The following is a 19251-nucleotide window of genomic DNA, read 5'->3' on the forward strand; positions in this document are numbered from 1 at the left end:
TGGAGGCCTAGGACTGCTGAACACCCAGCCCTGGAGATCTGCTCCAGGAGCACAAACCCATACTATGTGGTGCTCTGGAGATTAGTGGGGTTGGAAAGCAAAGACAAGTGGAACACTTGGAGAGACAGAGATTCCAGCCACTTGTGGAGAAGAGGTACCCACAACTGGCCACTCTGGGACAAAAGAAAGGGGGCACTTTAAAAGACTTCCCAACATGAGAGGGCTGCTAAAGGGGCACAGATTACACAGAGCTTGCTCTTCAGGAGAAAGGACAGGCAGACAAAATTGTCCTGGTACACTCAGCCCAGCAGGTTGGGAACATTCAGGAGCTTCAGGCATCCCATTCCCCTGGCTGGCCGGCCCTGAGACTCCACCCTGCCACCATGATATGCAGCCTGCTGCTCCTTCTGCCTGGCCAGCACCAGTTCTCAAACCTGCTGCCCCTGCCATTGTGCCAGGCCATCCAGAGGGTGGCTCTGCCTATGGCAGCTGCAAGGGCATAACCCAGAGGCTCCCTAGGTGCACTTGGCTCACTGGCCCTGACAGTAGAGGCAGGCACTGCAGCCAGGAAGCAGGAAAGAGCTCTTTCCTTCTAACAGGCACAGGCACCGCTAACCTGCGACTCCCGCCATCACTCCAGGTGATGGGCAGCTCCAGAGAGTAGAGCTTCTGGGCACTATAAGTTGCCACCTACACAAAGTTATTCCAGAATAATCAATACAAATATGAAAAGGCAAAAGAAACCCCAAATCTCACAAACACCAGAAAGAGGGCTAAATGAAACTGAAATCACCAATCTTCCTGATAAAGATTTCAAAATAAAAAGCATAAACATGCTCACAGAGCTACAGAAAAATAGTCAACACCTCAGGGAGGACTTCAAGAAAGAGATAGAAATTTTGAAAAATGCACTTTTCAAAATGAAATACACAATGGAGGTATTTAAAAGCAGATTAGATGAGGTAGAGGAGATGGTAAATGAAATAGAATTATAGAACAGGAATACAAAGAAGCTGAAGCACAGAGAGAAAAAAGGATCTCTAGGAATGAAAGAATATTAAGAAAACTGTGTGACCAATCCAAACAGAACAATATTTGCATTATAGGGGTACCAGAAGAAGAAGAGAGAGAAAAGGGGGTAGAAAGTGTCTTTGAGGAGGTAATTGCTGAAAACTTCCCCAATCTGGGGAAGGAGATAGTTTCTCAGGCTATGGAAGTACACAGATCTCCTAATACAAGGGACCCAAGGAAGACAACACCAAGACATATAATAATTAAAATGGCAAAGATCAAGGACAAGGACAGAGTATTAAAAGCAGCCAGGGAGAGAAAAAAGATCACATACAAAGGAAAACAAATCAGGCTATCAGCAGAAACCTTACAGGCCAGAAAGGAGTGGCATGATATATTTAATGCAATGAAACAAAAGGGCCTGAACCAAGAATACTCTACTCAGCAAGATTATCATTTAAATTTGAAGGAGGGATTAAACAATTTCCAGATAAGCAAAAGTTGAGGGAATTTACCTCTCACAAACCATCTTGATGGTGTATTTTGGAGGGGCTGCTGTAGATGGAAGTGTTCCTAAGGATAAATAGTGGTCACCAGAGAAGATTAAACCACAGTAAAGGAAGTAGACCAATTAATTAAGCAAATGCAAAATCAAATCAACTACCCACAAAGTCAGTCAAGGGATACACAAAGAGTGCAGACTATATGATGCCTAATATATAAAGAGTAGAGGAGGAAAAAAAAGAATCTTTAGATTGTATTTGATATAATGTACTAAGTTAGGTAAGTTAGACTGTTAGATAGTAAAGAAGCAACCCTTGAACCCTTGATAACCACAAATCTGAAGCCTGCAATGGCAATAAGTACATATCGATCAATAATCACCCTAAATGTAAATGGACTGAACTCACCAATCAAAAGACACAGAGTTGAGGATCTGAACAGACAAAGAAGAAATTCAGATGGCCAACAGGCATATGAAAAGATGCTCCACATGGCTAATTATCAGGGAAATGCAAATTAAAACCTCAATGAGCTATCACCTCACACCAGTTAGGATGGCCAACATAGAAAAGACTAGGAAAAACAAATGCTGGCAAGGATGCAGAGAAAGGGGAACCCTCGTACACTGGTGGTGGGAATGTAAATTAGTTCAACCATTGTGGGAAGCAATATGGAGGTTCCTCAAAACACTAAAAATAGAAATACCATTTGACCCAGGAATTCCACTCCTAGGAATTTACCCAAAGAAAACAAGATCCCTGAATCAAAAAGACATATGCACCCCTATGTTTATTGCAGCACTATTTGCAATAGCCAAGATATGGAAGCAACCTAAGTGTCCATCAGTAGATGAATGGATAAAGAAGATGTACATATACACAATGGAATATTATTTAGCCACAAGAAGAAAACAAATACTACCTTTTGCAACAACATGGATGGAGCTAGAGGGTATTATGCTCAGTGAAATAAGCTAGGCGGAGAAAGAAAAGTACCACATGATTTACTTCACTTGTGGAGTATAACAATGAAGCAAAACTCAAGAACAAAACAGCAGCAGACACTCAAACTCCAAGAAGGGACAAGCGGTTACCAAAGGGGAGGGGTGGGGAAGGGCGGGTGGGAATGGAGGGAGAAGGGGATTGAGAGGCATTATAATTGGCACACATAGTGTGGGGGTTTACGGGGAAGGCAGTATAGCACAGAGAAGACAATTAATGACTGTATGGCATCTTGCTATGCTGATGGACAGAGACTGTGGTGGGGTGTGGGGGGATACTTGATAATATGGGTGTAATGACCACAATATTACTCATGTGAAAATTTCATAAGATTGTATTTCAATGATTCCTTAATAAATAAATAAATAGTAAAGTAAAAAAAAAAAGTCAAAAATAAAAAAATAAAAGAAAGAAACCTTACCTTGCTAAGGAGGTGTCTCCAAAACTGTTAGAGACCCCAAAATAGTTTGGGATGACAAATGATTTCTCTAGTGAGCATGCATCTTTTAACATTGAAAGCATTCAAAATTAATTATAGAACTGTTTGTGAGAATCAAACTCAGACTAGCACAGTATTTTGGCTGTAAAGAATCAGGTACATTTCTATTTTAAGCATTGTCAAGGTGGTCAGAAGTAGTTTTCAGCTTGAAAGTAGCAGTATGGGAAATCTGACACCACAATGCTCAAGGTTTCAGCTCCCACTGAAAGCTAATCTTTGCCACCACTATCTTGGTTATCACTGAGAGATACTTAGTAAGGACTAACTTGTAAAATAAGCTCATCAGCTCTGATTGCTTTCCTCTGCAGTCCATTCAGTTGGTGAATAGAAAATTGCATAGGAAGGATGATATAATTTATGCTAGAAGCCACTTTAAGCAAGTTAACTGTCCAGGCAACATATTAGAAAACTAAGGTAGAGATACATTATAGCACAAACTAAAAATCACTGTAATTAGTTTTTATTCAGCAGAGACATTCTCTGACCACTTATATCAGCCTAGAAGTCATATCTTCCTCTCTGCAAATTAATGAATCACATTAAAACATATTAATGATGTTGATGTTTTGATGTGTGTCAAATAGAAGAATGCCAAAAGAATTCCAAAAGTGAACTATGGGATAAGATAATCTCTTGGGCTTTAGGAGATGTCTGTAAGACTATCAATCTACTCCTATCCTAGAAAGCTGCTGAATGAGATAAAATTGAGATGTGGTAACAAAATGAGGTCAGATAGTTTTCGTTTGGATCTTTGGACATCTTGTAATTCAAAGCAAGAGTTATCAATCTTCCCATTCCAGTTTCTGAAGGACTAAACATTGTACCTATGTCAGCCAAAGATAAGACACTAATTAAGCTAACTGTTCATCTTTCATTCAGTGAACCACATTTATCTGGTTATTAATTAAAAACCACATTATCTGGTTTTATTAATAAAAATGCACTAAGCACCATAGGAAATTAGGAAAGGAAGATGAGGTCTTGTCCTAGAGCACAGGTAGAGTTGTCTCTGGGCTTTTGTCCCAGACTTTGGCCCATGTTGGACTCCTGGATTGTAGATTACTTGGGAAGGAAGATCTTCTCTTTTGTCTTGGCCAGCACTTACCCTGTGCTCTGTGGAATGCCACTTTCTACAAGGGGGCCAAGCTATCCAATGTTGCTTCATTGTGAGGTAGGGACAGATATGTTTACCCTCATTTTGCTTATAGCAAAAGTAAAGTGAAGTAAACTGTAAAGGTCACATTAGATAAATTCATCTCACTCAGAAGTCTCAACTAACAGAAGGAAAAGGGTTTTAGATGACAAGTGCAGTTTGTTCAATGTTAGGTTCTCTACTATCAGAAGCTGTGCTTTGTAGAAGACTGTTGAGCCTGTGCAGAATGGTGTCTTTTGTATAGGTATGCAAAAAAGAAACATTACAGAAACCAGTGAGCCTGTACATCTTTCCTGCAACAAAAGAGTCCCCTGATTTTTCAAAGTGAGTTTTAAAAAGTCAAGTATGTCCTATTTTGAAAGCTGTAGCAAAATATAAAATAATCCCCTCAGACAATAGATGTATTTGGTGGAATTTTCTTGAGAAGGATGTGGTAATTTTATAACTGAGAAAACAAACAAATATTTAAGGACTGATAAGCTCTCCCAGTGCAAATCTCTTCCTTTTCCAACAAGGTATGCAATTGCCTGCCGCTTGCCTAGTCAAAGACGCCACCTACATCTCTCACCCGGTGAATATTCAGGGAGACGCTCAGTAGTTCTGCTGATTTATGTCCGTGTGATTAAGATCTTTATTGGAAAATTGTGCAATATGAGGATCAATATCCAGAGATTTTGGAACAGTAGCCTACACTCAGAAACCCCTCTGCTGGGATGGATGTGCAACTTGAAGAGAACACACATCAATTAGCTTTTTAGGTTCATGGCCTGAGAAAACAATGAAATCAGTCAGGTATTTAGCAAGCAGAAGTATGATACAATAAAATCTCTCATAATGAATTTAGCTCAACTCACTCGGAAAGCAAAGGGTAGAGGCCAAGAGAAAGATAGAATGGTTGTATAGTTCAGATCGCTCTAAGAAATTATAGACAGAGTTATTGACTATGTCTCAGAACAGCTACCTAGAATGTTTCCTTCCAAGTGTACCATAACCAAGGTCTTAAAAAATAATCGGGATTTGGATGAAAAAGAAAAAATACTGCATTTATATTTATATTAAATTTTCAGAACATATTTATGACTCTTTAATTCTGATTTCTGGCTTATTTTGTTCTCTGAGAAAACCTATATATATCTCCAACTGGAAGAAAGGATGAGGGAGAACTTGGAAAATGTTTGTTTTTCCTTACACATGAACCTGCTCTGTCTCTGAGACATGTACAGGACAGCAGAAAAATCCTTTGTGTAGGACTCGCAGACTAGCCACAGGCCCCTGTAGTAGGTCCCTTTCATAGAGTGGCTATGAAAGGAGAAGAGGACATGATGGAAAGGTCCCCAGGGAGAGCCAAGTGGCCTACAAGAGGTCTGTCCAGGAGCCCCTACCTGCTGTGCTCTGGTCTTCTCTGTGCAGCACAAAATAACCTTTGAGTTCAGAGTCTTTATTTCTAGGATTTGTATTAGTACAGGTTACGAGGCCAGAGGCTTCAGATCATTTCAGCATGATGAAGGGCGGCAGTCAGTATCTGACCCCTTGTAGTTCCGGGCAGAGCCACAGAGAGGCTGGGAGGCGCTATAGGGGGATCGGCAATGGTTGTAACAACATCAACTGGGCTGGTGCAAATTCTATTCTCTTTAGCCCAAAAAGCTGAGCAGAACCTGGTGAGATGCCCTGCCCTGTACAGAAAGGAATACTAAGACTAGAGGAGGGCCAGAGAATTGTAAACAGAATTCAGAAAATTGCAATGTTAAAAATAGGCCACATTCTCTATTATTCTACATATGAGGCAGCACATCAGGTATGGCTGCAGCTGACTTGTCTCTGTGTCAGCCCATCTCCCTCTGGAGAAATGCCATTTGGGTGCAACTAAGCCAGGCTAAACTTAAGAAATAAGCCTTGGAGGTCTTGACTCTGTAGTGTGCTGGAGCCAACTTGTACCTACTCGCAAGAGCCAGTTTTGTGCACATCTTCCCAACTTTGTGTTCAGTGATGACATGTTGGTGGCTTGAAATGGGCCATGAAGGAAATATTTGCACCACGAAATTTGGCAAAATTTACAAATCTGAGTGCATTGTCAAACATTTACCAACACACCATTGTCCTGAGCACTTCCATTTCGGGTGTGCGGAGTAGTTTGGACTGAGGAATCCACTTTCCCCTGAGCAGATCTGCTTTTTGCCTCCCATTCATTGCCACTCACCTCTACTTCTAATGTCACTCCTATTTTGCTTACCTCTGGTTAAAGCACTTTCCCCTCTTGATTCCTTCAGCACTTCCTATCTGCAACATTCTTCAGATGTTCACACCCTTTACGCCTTGTTTGTGTTTGTGTTTGGTGCTGTTTTACTGGATTCCCTGTACCTGCAACTGGAAAGTGAGGGTGGGGAGAGGAGGCACTGTTTAGGAACATCTGCAAGGCAGTCGCAGTGACAGGCAGGGGTGGTTTAATAGAGAGAGAGGATTTCCTGGGTCTCATTCTGAAGATACTCAAATGTTCTCACAATGTGCCTTCCTTATGAGGCTTGGTTAGTGACTTTTAAAATCATCACTGTGGGTTGATGTTAATCAACCACAGCCAATCAAAACTGCTCAAGAAGTAGCCTTCTGTATGGCTAGAAAAGGAGATTGTTCAAGGAGTGAATCTGAGCTAGAAGCTCACTACCCACTTGCTAACATCCCAGGAGACCTTTCGGGAGAGTTCTGGGATGGACAGGAGGAGGGAGTAGTAGGTAACTAACAATGTCTGCTGTTTGCCTGCCTTGTGTCTGTGAGCAGGAGGTTTTCCCCTTAGCATCTTACACCCCCTCATCTCTCTCCCTCCAATTCTATAGACATTTGGGGGCTTTTCTCCCTGGTGTTCAAAGAGTCCCAGCTGGGTTCTAGCTCTTCATCTTCCCTTTCAAGAATCATGATCTTCTATCCCTGAAGGCATCCCAGAGAAAGGCAGCCTATCAGAGAGGCTCATTAATCCAGTTTATAGAAGTGATTTCAAAGTGGGTCCTGGGGTCTTGAGTCCCTGATGAAGGAGGTCCGGGAAACTATGGGATAGACAACATCCTCTTTGAGTTATGCTAAGGAATTGTGTCAGAGTCTGGCTTTTCTGGTGAATGTGGGCCTTTGGGGAAGTGAGTGGTCTTGATGACTGTGTGAATGTGTCTGTTGGGTCAGAGGCAAAGTGGAGCTGATGTACACAGAGGGGAGGTGAGTCCAGGCTCAGCCGTGGCCCTGGGACTGCCAGTCTTTGCTCACAAAGGGCACTGGAAGAGTTTACTGCTTTTGTTCTGCTTCTTAGTCACACTGGCCTGGTTAACCAAGGATCTACTAATTCCACTAATATGTGGAAGACTCTTTGAAGATCAGTGGGGGGTAGTAATAAAAGAAAGGTGTGGACAAAGGAGCAGGTTTATTTTCTTTTCATGGAGGAACCTTTTTGTCTAACTGGAACATATATTGGAGTCCTACACAGATGGGAATGGGGTTTTTCAGGCAAAATACTGTTCGCTGTGCAATGTAACTACCTTTCTACATCACCATTTCAAACATACCAGTAATTACATTACTCATTAGTACTCTTCTGCAAGAGGAGTTTTGCTTTGAAAATACCCAGAGAAGAGGATGAGAGGATAGTTGACCCTGGGTTGTAAACAGAGATGTTTTCACTTTTTATTAACATAGAATCAGCTCTTCCCACCTCCACTAGAAAGATGCTGAATAAACAGTAAAATAATACTAGTGGAAGGAATGCTAAACTATTAGCCTATTCAGGGCACCCACATGTTTTGACCTGGCCTTAATAATGAATGAATGAATGAATGATGCCTTGGAATAAACATCACTGGTATCAGTTATTCTAGCATGAAATCCAGAGGGGAAAATCTCTAGTCTTTGAATTAAGGAGGTAAATTGTATGTGTGTGTGGGAGGGGTAACAGACCTACACGTCAAAATACTTGCTGCTCTCTTAAAAAAAAAAAATCTTAGAAACTGCTTAATTTTGATTTAGTTTAGTCCATCTACCTTGCTCATATTGCCTACATACTTTTAAGTGGCATGACATCAAGATTTTCAGGAATCTATTTCTCCACAGACACAGATTCTCTACTTGAATTATCCCTTCTGTGTTCAGGTGAAAGCAAATGCTATTTCAGGTGATCACAGTCCTAGGAAAATGTTAAGGTCTGGTGTCTCTTTATTCAGGCATCTGAGTCCTTACCACAATAAACTAAAGCATGCCCTGCAGCACAGGGTATGATAAACACAAGGGTTTTGACATCAGGACATACAGTCCTGTTTCCACATGCTCCATGTAATTGGACAGCAAACAATGCTCATTTTCTTCTTATGATCCTCTATATTGCTGTGGAAATCTGAGCAAAATTGGGATAATTGCTACGATTACACTCTTAAAATTCCTAGCTCAGCAATCATGGAGAAAGGGTGACAAGTTCTTTGTGGTTTTTATGAAATGGAGGAAAACCTGAGATCGATAGTGGTCAGTCTAGCAGGAGGTGTCAGGTACTATAGAGTTAAATTTTTGAAAAAGCACATTTGTCAGTGAACTTCTCTTATATTGACAAATTTGAGGTAACTGTTTAATCTGCATTTGTTGGAAAGTGGCTGATTCATCTCTGGGCTCCATCGTGTGTGGCGTTCTAACCAGGCAGCCCACTACTTATGAGAAGAGACAACAGGGCAAAAGGAACACTGTAGTTGACTGGCTGCTGCTCCCTGCCCTAACCCTAAGGCTCTGTCCAGGACCAGACACATAATTTGTGGGGTTCATTGCAAAATGAAAAGGCAGGGTCCCTTGTTTAGGGCAGCTGCAGCAGAGAAGTAAATCAGGTGTGGAACCCTTCTAAGTCAGGGGGTCCCCGTATGACTCACAGGTCACAGGCCTGTGAGCTGGCTGCAACTCTGACCTTCCTAAATAAGAAGATGGGATGAGAAAGGAAGGGACCTAATCCTTCCCAGCATAATTTATAGCATGTGCCAAATGCTCACAGAAAAGGTAATGTTTCATTGAGGGCCCCAGGGTCCATTCCTCCTGCCCTTGGTCAACGGAAGACTTTGAGGCCTGGAGGGAATGACTCCCCTTCAGGACTCCTCCTAATCCTCAGAGTGTATAGCTTAGTAACTCTTATTCTGATGGGACTCTAATTATAAGATGCCACACTTTTCTTCATTATGCTTCACAAATTAAGAATTGCAGCTTTACCCCTTCTGAACGATTATGATCTGGGGCTGGTGATTTGTCATCTCTGAGCCTCAGTTTCCTTGTTTGTAAAATGGAGATAATACTGATCTTATGGAGTGGTTGTGAGGAATAAATTAAAGGATGGACTTAAAGTGCACAGTAGAGTTCCGGGCACATGGTCCACTCTCAATAAATGGGGTTATTATCGCTATTATTATGGGAACCCCTTGCTTTTGAAAAAGTTGTATGTGAGAGAGAAAAGTCCTCTTTGTGTGCAACCCTCTCAGGCCCCGGGGTGACAACTTGGATGAAGGCTTGTGCCACCCCAGCAGGCCTTCTCTGACTCCTTTTTTCCCAGCTTCCTCCAGCTTACCTCTTTTCAAATGTAGAATCTTTTGAATATGATGAAAGTCCACACGCTAACAAAGCCACTGCTGCCAGCAAGGTCACCCAAGGAGAGTCAGCCCTCCTCTGGGTGTGCAGAGCAACACGCATGCATTCAGACACTTTGGAGGCTTGCACTGCTGCTCTGGCCCTGTGTCCTTGCCTTCTCGGCCTCTTCCAAGCCAGGCTGAGGGAGGCTCTTGGATTCTTCACTCAGCTTGGAGGGGTTGTCAGGATCCGTTTGTGGGTGGGGTTGGTGACATCAGACCTTTTCACAGACCCTGTTCTGATTGTTGGAGCAGCTGGGAGGCACTAGCTTGATTTCTCTAAAAGATGGAGTCCCTGCTGGTCACCACTCTGTCCTCTTGCCTCATAGAATGGTGTGGAGTCGCTGGCCTGAGTCAGGTCAGGGCACACTTTGGGTGCAGGCTGGCTCTGTCTGCAACCTTTCTGATATCTGCATGTGCTCCCTGAGGATTGAGGGCATCTCTCTGACTGGGTAGACCTCCCCCAGCCCTGGGGCCCCACTGCCCCCAGGCCCTAGCAGAGTACTCTTTGTGAATCTGACTCTTCTGCCTCCAAATCCTTTGGGATGCAAGCCTTTTTGCCAAGAAGGAGGGCTCAATTTCAGCAAATGGAGTGTTATTTTCAATTATCTGCACCTTTACTGTGGTCTTGGAGCTGATGGGCGAGTCGGAGGACTTTTGGCCATAGCAGGTTGGTCAGAACAGAATGGAAAGCGTTTGTTGAGCACCTCCTGGGATCCTAGCACTGCACTGCTGTTATTTCTTCTTGAAAGGTGGGAATTACTACCTTATTTTTCTGCCAATGAAGAAACTGAGGCTGTTTCAGTATGTTGCCCAAATGCACATAGTTGATGAGAGGCAGAACTAGCACTTCAATAAAATTCTGACTCATGTTTCTCTCAGTAACTATTAATTGCCTCACCAGACTAGCATCCTCCAAGGGGAACCTTCATCCGAATGTGTGGAGCCTCAGTGTCCAGGCAGGCACACGTTCTGTACATGGAGGCAGGGACGAGCTGGGAAGGGCAGAACTTGGTGGACTGTCTGCTCCAGTAGCGTGGGCAGTAGTGGGAGGGCATGGAAGCCCCCATGGGGCTGTCTGCTGGCCCTTGGCTCCCATTAGAAGACAGAGTGAACATGGGGCCCAGAGCACCTTGGGTACTGCCTAAATGGGTAGTTTCCCCCGTGATTAGCTATAAGAAGAGAAGCAACTGAAAGTAAGTATCAGGATAGTAATACCCAGAGACATGGTAGAAAGAGTTTCATATTTCATGCAGCACATGGACTCAGGAAAGGTATACAAACTAGCTCTTTAAAAATCTGGATGAAGATCTGAGCCAGATACCCCATTGCATGTCCAACAGCATTGCCTTTCAGGCATCCTAGCACATGGGGCCGGGACTGCCTGGTGAGAGTCTTAAGGCAGCTTGGCACGGCAACAGGTAGGTGTCCTAGTAGACCTGGCCCTGCCACTGGGAAACAAGGTTCACTCTGCATGAGAAGAAGCCTCCCACCAATACCCACTCCAGAACCCTCCCAATGATGGGAGTGGTGTCCCAGGGCTCCTGATTTTTCATAGGGTGGGTGGGTTGGACAAGGCAACTGTCTGCTATAGATGGAAGGGCTGTTGTAGGTGAAGTCCCTAGCATTCAGAGGCTCAGGGCTTCAAGCAAGGGGGTAACACTTCCATTTTAACTGTCCCATGGTTATCCCAGGGCACTGATGAGCTTGGTAGAAGGCAGGAACATCAGTGGGGCTTAAGGACAACAGACAACTATCCCTGACCTCTTGGATTACAATAATCTCCCTGCTATACACACTCATACTATAAGGAAACTGGTATCACAATAGTCATGCGATTTATTTCATGTTTATTTGTGGGATTCTTTGAGTAATGTATCTTCCAGACCATGTGTTTTGCTCATAATTGAAGCCCAGTGCTTAGCACATTGCCTGCCCCATAAGCAAGTGCTCAGATAAATATTTCTCCAATGCATTAACAAATGAAAAGAAGTTCTGGAAATGCTAAAAGAGAAGAAAGTGCTTCACATATAGTTTAGTGCTGCCTTTCTTGGCTCTGCTGATTAAGTGCACATGACAGATACCATATTATCAGTGTTACAGATAAGAATCCAGAAAATACTATCTTTTGCAGTGTCATAGAAGTACAACCTTTGTTCCTCTTCACTTGCTGGAAATAGACTTGTCTTTGAATGAGATGAGTCACTGGGGTAGGAAATATTTGCCCTTTTGCCCCAGCTCTGGCCTTATCAGTTACAGTTCCCCCACTGAAGGCATGACAGTCATTAGGGAAAAACCAAAGAAGGAAACATAGATCTTCAAGCTCTGTCTGCATGGGGATCGAAAGTCAAGGCAAATGTTTTCGGACACTGCCAACAGGAAGATTTGGAGGTTGTCCTTGTGGTTTGAGGCTAGCTTGACCCCAAATATCTGTCTATTAGCCTAACTAGAGGTTCACACATTTCTTTCTTTATGGATTTCTCTTTGGGCTAACATTTGACTCTTGAGAACCTCGTAATGGTGTAAACATTTTTTGGGGGTAAGGTGGGTGTGAAGCCATGAGCATCCTGGAAGATGGGTAATTTAATAAGTTAGCCAGATCTTACTGACTGATCTTTCAAGGGCCAGAAGGAAAGTGACAGGTAAGGTCGGAAGGAGTTTGGAGTGTAGGGAGTTTGGGGATGGAGGGAATTGGGAGGAGAGGTTGAGGCGGGTGGTCTCATGGAATATTCCTGTGGGGCCAACAGGAACTTGACAGAGAAATGTTGTCAGGGTGTCAGCAAATACTTGGGTAGGCTCAAGTCAGCTATTTTGAGGGGTAGTTTAATAAAGAGATTATTGCAAATGTGTGGTCAGGGTGTAGGTAAATGCAAGCACAGAGAGCCCTTGGGTCAAGCACTGCCAAGGAGCTAGCTGCCCCATCCCCAGCCCAGTGAGGCACCAGGGGAAAGCAGGGCATGGGCCCCGGACAGAGTAGCTATAGGAGAGGCCACTATAAAATGTGATGGATTGAAGATAGCCTAAATCTCTCTGTTACCCCTTTTATCAGTAACAGGGTCTCTATTTTCTCCCCTTGAATCAGAGGGACCTCTGATTGCTTTGATCAACCAGATGTGGTGGAAATGATTTGTGCCAGTTCACCGGCCCAGGCCTCAAGAGAGAGAGACCGGCAGCTTCCTTGCCTTCCTTTGGACCACTCACTTTGACTGGAGGAAGGCTTACTGCCCCACGGAGAGGCCCTCCTGGAGAACTGAAGGCCTTTGCTAACAGCTCTGACTGAGCCCGTCCTGACCATAACCAGACCACTTCACTTCTCACCTGAGAAGTGTATTCTCCAGCCGTACTGGAGCTGCCCCAGCTATGCCACATGGAGCAGGGGTGAGTTGCCCCACCAAGTCCCGTCCGAATTATAGGTTCATCAATAAAATACATGATTGTTGTTTTAAGCTACTGAGTGCTGGGGGTACGTTGTTACCTACTAATGGATACCAGAATGCACACATTGTGGCCACAGGATTGGGCACAGATAACCCACGGTAACCTGGCATGACATATGCTCTCCCCTGTCTCTCCCCCAACCTGCTCTTTTACTGCCATGACCTCCATTGGATGAACTCAATAAAGCCCGAGGACATGAACCTGTTGATGCTGTCCTCACAGGCCAGCCCCCTGGGAGAAGCATGAGGGAAGATCTGGAGGGACACACGGACGACACCCAGCACTGACATCAGGAGATTTGAAGTTGGTGTCATGGCGTTGATCCCATTTGATAAAACTCAGCTGCTCAACACAGCAGAACACAATCCTTAAAAGACAAAGGCCAGAGTCAATTTTGGAAGGTAGCCAGGTATATGTATGATCAATAAGCCAGAAAGGAGAAAAAATTTGCCTAAGATATTTCCTAATCAAACAAGTAGGCTGTAAAATGTGGTAATGCCTGATGAATGCTGGCCCCTCAGAAGCAGGGCTGTGGTGAGCTACCCCCTACCCAATTTCCTGAGCCATCGGAGCTGAGCCCTGGGGAGCCTGATGCCCACTGGAGGAACTGGCTCTGATTTATGTCCTATAAAATATTTGTGCTTCCAGGGAAATTGGAATAATCTGGCTAATGAAGGGAGCGAGGGTCACCTTCCTGGACCTGGAGGTTCCAGATAGAACAACTTGGGGTGATGGGCAGAATCAAGACTGGTGTTAGCTTGCTAGTCAGGGGCTGGTGGCAATGAACCCACTAGCATCTGGAAGACATCCTGGGAACATTGTGCAGGGAGGGAAGAGCTCTTTCAGATCTGCCTCTAGGTGGGCCACTCCCTGGGCTTTAAGGTCAGCCACAAAGCCAGAGCGGTGCTCACCAATGTCCAGCAGGAAATCTGCAAAACCTAGTAATTGGAAGCATTGGAAAACTGCCCTGGCTTAAAGGGAGGTGGCACCAGGACGTGATGGTCAGAGTTGGGGTTCAGGAGTCTAACCACCTGGATTCAGACTCTGGCTCTGCCTCTTGCTAGCTGTAGCACCTCATTTAGCTCTTCTATAACTCAGTTATCTCGTCGGTAAAAGAATGATACTAGTACATATTGTGTGCAGCTTTTGTGAAAGATAAATGCACTCATACTGCATCCTGAGGGGAACAGTGGGACGAAAAGGTTGAAAAGCGCAGGTTCTGGAGCCAGACAGCCAGGGCTTGGATCCCGATTTGCCAGTGACCATAAGGGATATAGTATGAGGCAAGTTATTTAATTTCCCTGTCTTGGTGTCCTCTTTTATGGGGGCAACAGCAGCACCTCCTGCATCTGGTTGCCATGAAGACTAGTGAGCTAATCTATGTGAATGGCTTAGAGTGGGCGGTGCCCTGAGCTGTGAAGAACTTGGTGCCTGCTATACACCCCCACGTCTGGCACAGAGCGAGCCTGCAGCAGTGTTTGCATTCTGTTGGAAGCACAGTCTAGGGGGGAAAATCCACACGCTCAGTTCCGATTCAACAGGAGATCCCAGACTGCTCTGCCTCCGGGGTGGTGGCTGTGCGGGTAGATGGGCTATCTGTTCCCACAGCTGTGGTCACACTGGCCTCTTTGGGCTTTTTGCTCTGCTCCAGTCATACCCACGAAAGATATTGTTCCCCCTCAGTGGCGCTGTCAGACACAGCAGGGCACAACGGGGCTGTCAGACTGTGGGGTGACTGATGGCTCTGGCCCTTCTGTCCTGGAGCCTGGTTGTGAAAAAAAGCAAATGAAAAATAGTAGCAATAAAGGCAACTCCTCCTGGTAGGCAGTGCCTCTTTGTTTCCAGGTAAATGGTGTGGCTTTGGCTTAAGACCACAGAGTCTGCAATCTGAGCAGTCTGTTTCTCTTTCCAGCTTCTGGAACCCACTGGTGAGACGGCTCCTTCCCTGTGTCTCCAGTGCACCCTTCCTAGGGCTCCTGCCCTCCAAAGGCCTCGTCTTGTGCCTGTTTGAGCGTGGCTGGCTCTGATGGTTGCAGGCGCATGACATGGCTGAGACACAGCAGCTCCACAGGACACCAGGCTGCAGGGAAAGCTTCAGTCTGGGCCCCGGCTGACAGGCTGCTGCAAAGTCACATTAGCATTTAAGCTTCTGGGGCCTCTTTTTGTAAAATGAGGCATGTTAACTGACTGGGGAGTATCCTGAGACCAGGAGAAGGAGCTGAGGAGAATCAGGTGGTGGTATTTATTGTGCTCATCAGAGCCTCTTTAAGAGGCTTAAGAATTTAAGGTAGGGAGGTCATCCTTGGGAGTAGCTCTCCTTCCTGCCTCTACAGCTTTCTCCTGACTTGACACCCCTGCCCTTTTCCGAAGACCAGGAAGAGTCTCAGGAATGGCTGCCCCTGGACTGGTAGGAGAGAGAGAATTCTGGGAAGAAAGCCTTTCAGGGAGCTTGGCCTGCTCTGGGATTGCACGGCTTTCCTTTCACGGCTGAGTCCCCGGAGAGCCGGAAGGAGGGCTGCCCGCGCCACCGCCCCTCCCCGCCCTGCCCCAAGCCATGCCTTGTTTCTTAGCTCTGCCCGTTCTGTGAGGGACCTTTCCTCCTGCGAGGCAAAGCTATGGTTCTGGTCTCAGTCTCGTTTACCATGTGATGAAAGCGGTGGTACAACGTATGGCAAATAGACTTACAATTTCCCAGATCCAACCAAAGAGCCTGACTGCCAGATACAGCCATCCCTGATAAACTGCGGTGTTTGCAGTAAAAATTTCAGTCAGCCACCAGAGGGTGCCCACAGAGCTCTCTGAAAATGGCCAAAACCTAAGGAATTCGAGGAAAAAGAACATTTCCAGCATATGTAAGACCAAGACAAAATCTAGCTCACTCCGACTGGGACAGATGCTCAGGCCAGCTAGGGAGCTGTAAGTTTGCTGGGGAAGGAGAGCCAGGATGGGAGTAAGAGAAAGTACCTGAATTTTAGCTAAACAAGTTGCTTCTTGATTTTAAATTAGCAAGTGCAATAGCACTTTGAGGATTAGCTCAGGGCGCATTTTCATCCCTTGGCAAAACTCCCTTCTCCACTCTTTCCCCAACTGTGTGTACAAAGGAAATGCAAATACATGTAAATATTAGCCTAAGCCACAGGCTTTTTGGAAGCTGTTGCGCTGCTTTAAAAAAATCCTCTAATGCAAGTGAAAGGACAGAGACTTTTCTGAGCCCGCTGCTCGGGCACCAAGAGCGCCAGCAAGAAGAATTGGAGAAGCCATGGTTCTCTGAAGAGACGGCCTTGCATGGGGTGCACCTGGGATGAGAGGAGCAGAGGAACAGCTCCTGCCCTCTCCCCAGCAGGACTCGGCATGAAGGCTGTCTGGCATCCCCAGATCTCCAGAGCCTGGCACCATGACTGACACACAGAAGGTGCTGTAAATGTTTGTCGAATGAATGAATGAATGAGGGAATGGGAAATGGAGTGGGTGGGACCCTGCCTGGACTGGCTGGGAGCTCTCACCAGGGTGAGGGGGAGATTGGCAAAAGGGTAGGTGGGGATGGGAGGGTAATTTTCCAGGGAAGAGATCTGGGTTGGGTCTGGGTTGCCTCTACCTCGGCCCTTTTCTGTGGATGTTCAGGACTCCAGAACAAAATGTTTTGACTTTGTCCAAATGCTGATCAAAATTCATTCACAGGGTCCCCTCATTCACAGTTAATGAGAACCTGATGTGGACTCTGGCAGTTATCCCTTGTCCCCATGTAGGGGAGCCCAGCCTCCCTTAGCCATTTCTTGGTGAACCGGGTCTGTAAGTGCTGGAAGAAGTGAGCACATTACTATTACTGGGCAGGGGCCTTGGCTCCCTGGAAACCCAGCCAGCTCGGAACTGGGCTTAGGCACTCACTGGGCAGTCAGGCCATTCAGCTGTCTGGACAAGTGTAGGCAATATGTGTGTATAAGCCGTGTGTGTGTGTGTGTGTGTGTGTGTGTGTGTATGCAAGCATGAAAGTGGGTTACAGTAAGGCCTTGCCTTGTGTTGGACATTGGGGTGTGTCGTTTACCCAGGCCTTTGAGGGCCGCCAGGGCCTCTTGCTGGTGCATATAAGGAAGAGAACAGGTGATTAACATGTGAATTTAGAAACAGCAGTACTCTGGGGACAGGGATCGTTTTCCTTAGGCTTCTGCACTTCCAATTCATCACAGAAAGAATCATGATGACCAGGGGTATAGAGTGGTCTCTACACATGCTCCCTTTCCAATACTTCTGCCTTGGAGTAGCTTTAATGATAATTTGGGGGGCCTCCAGATGAGTCAGTGTGGCTGCCTGACTTGGAGGAAAGAGGATGCTTTTAGGAATTGCTCTGCCCCTCTCCTCTCCTGCTCTTGGCTAAGTCTGTCCATCTAATCAGTACTGTAATGATCATCTTTTTCCTACCAGGCTGGGAAGTGTGGTTTATAGGGTTATGACCCTTTTGGTCTGAAAACCTCACACTGAGGAGGCACTGATTATTCCTGGGCCTTCTGTAAGCAGGGGCCCCACAGGGTTGCCCACACTGTGGGCTCTGTGATGACACAGGTGACGTCCTCCTCTAGTCCTTCCCCTGATTCTAACAGGTTGTGGCACAACACCGTGTACTTGGGGAACGTTAGGCCCAAGCTAATAGGAGAGGGCTAGTAGGACAGGGGTTTAACAAACCTGCTGTAGTTAAAGCAAAGAAAGTTCCTAGAAAGTTAAGCAGGCTCCTGAAAGAAACTTCCATCATATTGTTTTTATCCAAATGAGGTCTTCTCTGGGGAAAATGGAATCATTTTTGTTTTTTTAAAGGAAAGAAAAAGAACCTGAAAATTAGATGCAAAAGATGGCCTAATCCTCTTTGACTAAGCAGTCTGTCAAGAAAGAACTTAGAGCAGGTCAAAAGATTGCAGGGCCTGGGCACCAACAGAGAATATAGATCAGGGAGGGAACTGCCTATCTTACATACAATGGTCATAGACCAGGGTGAGGTTGCATGGATTTTGAATGCCATCTTGATCAGATACATAGATACAGTCTCTGCTATTTCCAAGAGTAAGCTAAGAAAGGAAGTCAGCTTTAAAACTACCACTTTGTCAAGAAAGAATAGGGCAAGCAGTATAAAGTTTACCATTTTCTTGGTCTACTGAATAGATACAATTCTATAAAACTCAACAAATTACCTATTATCAAACAAACTTATCTTGAAGTATCTATATTGTCTCAGGCCGTGAGACCTATATTCAATGGAAGAGATGATGAGGAATAAGACAATGGAACCTGAATTTCTTGCCCTCGAGGGGCTTACAGTCTAGTGAGGGAGGCAGCCAATGATCAAATTACTTCAGAGAGGCCAAGCTTTGCCCACCTCCTGTGGCCTCTGCAGTGGACAGTGTGCCATGCCACGGACTCTACCTCTCCTGCACTCTACCTGGGCTGGCGATGCACATCCACTGGCTGGTCTGGGGTCCAGCCCTTGGGTAACTCTAAGCTCTGCCAACCCAGTTTCTCACCTGAAAATCTGTCCCTGGGAAGCTAAAAGACAAAGTCAGCAGAAGCAAGCTTTAAAGTTTATGGAGACTGGGGGCTGAAGCACCTTGAGGAGCCATCCATGCCCAGAGTGCATGAAGCAAAGGAAGCCAGTGGGGGAAGGGTGGCAACTCACAGAGAGAATGTATGTGACTCTTGGAGAGAGAGGGTTACTTCCCTTCCCAACCCTGTTTCCAACTTCAAAAGCAGGGGGCTTAATTCCTTACCTTTGTGCCCTATGAGACACATAGTTCTTTAAAATAAATGCCCCTCTTCCTGAGGTGAATGGAGTGAGTTTCTTTTTCTTACAATCCAAGGCTCCCCAATTTTAATTCAGAATGTTGTAAAACAATGTATTAATTTCCTAGGGCTGCTGTAACAAATTACCACAAACTGGGTGGCATAAAACAACATAAGTTATTCCCTCACAGTTCTGGAGGCCAGAAGTCTGAAATCAAGGTGGGAAGAGCACTGGTTTCTTCTGGAGGCTCTGAAGGAGAA

General features: G+C 45.3%; 2 long non-coding RNA genes across 11 annotated transcripts in view; both read left to right on the plus strand.

Moving 5' to 3' along the window:
* Window positions 1-13235, plus strand: part of LOC118968527 (uncharacterized) — a 250437-nt gene extending 237202 nt beyond the window's left edge. For all 3 annotated transcript variants that reach the window (XR_012120563.1, XR_012120564.1, XR_012120565.1), the window contains one exon: window positions 12872-13235. This is a non-coding gene — a long non-coding RNA (uncharacterized lncRNA). The remainder of the gene's footprint in view (window positions 1-12871) is intronic.
* A 1918-nt stretch (window positions 13236-15153) lies between these two features.
* LOC108385644 (uncharacterized) overlaps window positions 15154-19251 on the plus strand; it is a 135657-nt gene continuing 131559 nt past the window's right edge. For 4 of the 8 annotated variants that reach the window (XR_012120569.1, XR_012120570.1, XR_005056303.2 and 1 more), the window contains exon 1: window positions 15154-16639. This is a non-coding gene — a long non-coding RNA (uncharacterized lncRNA). The remainder of the gene's footprint in view (window positions 16640-19251) is intronic. The other 4 variants (XR_012120567.1, XR_005056304.2, XR_012120566.1 and 1 more) reach the window with 4 other exon arrangements.

Source organism: Manis javanica, chromosome 8 (genome assembly GCF_040802235.1).
Source record: "Manis javanica isolate MJ-LG chromosome 8, MJ_LKY, whole genome shotgun sequence".
NCBI classification, from domain to species: Eukaryota; Metazoa; Chordata; class Mammalia; order Pholidota; family Manidae; genus Manis; species Manis javanica.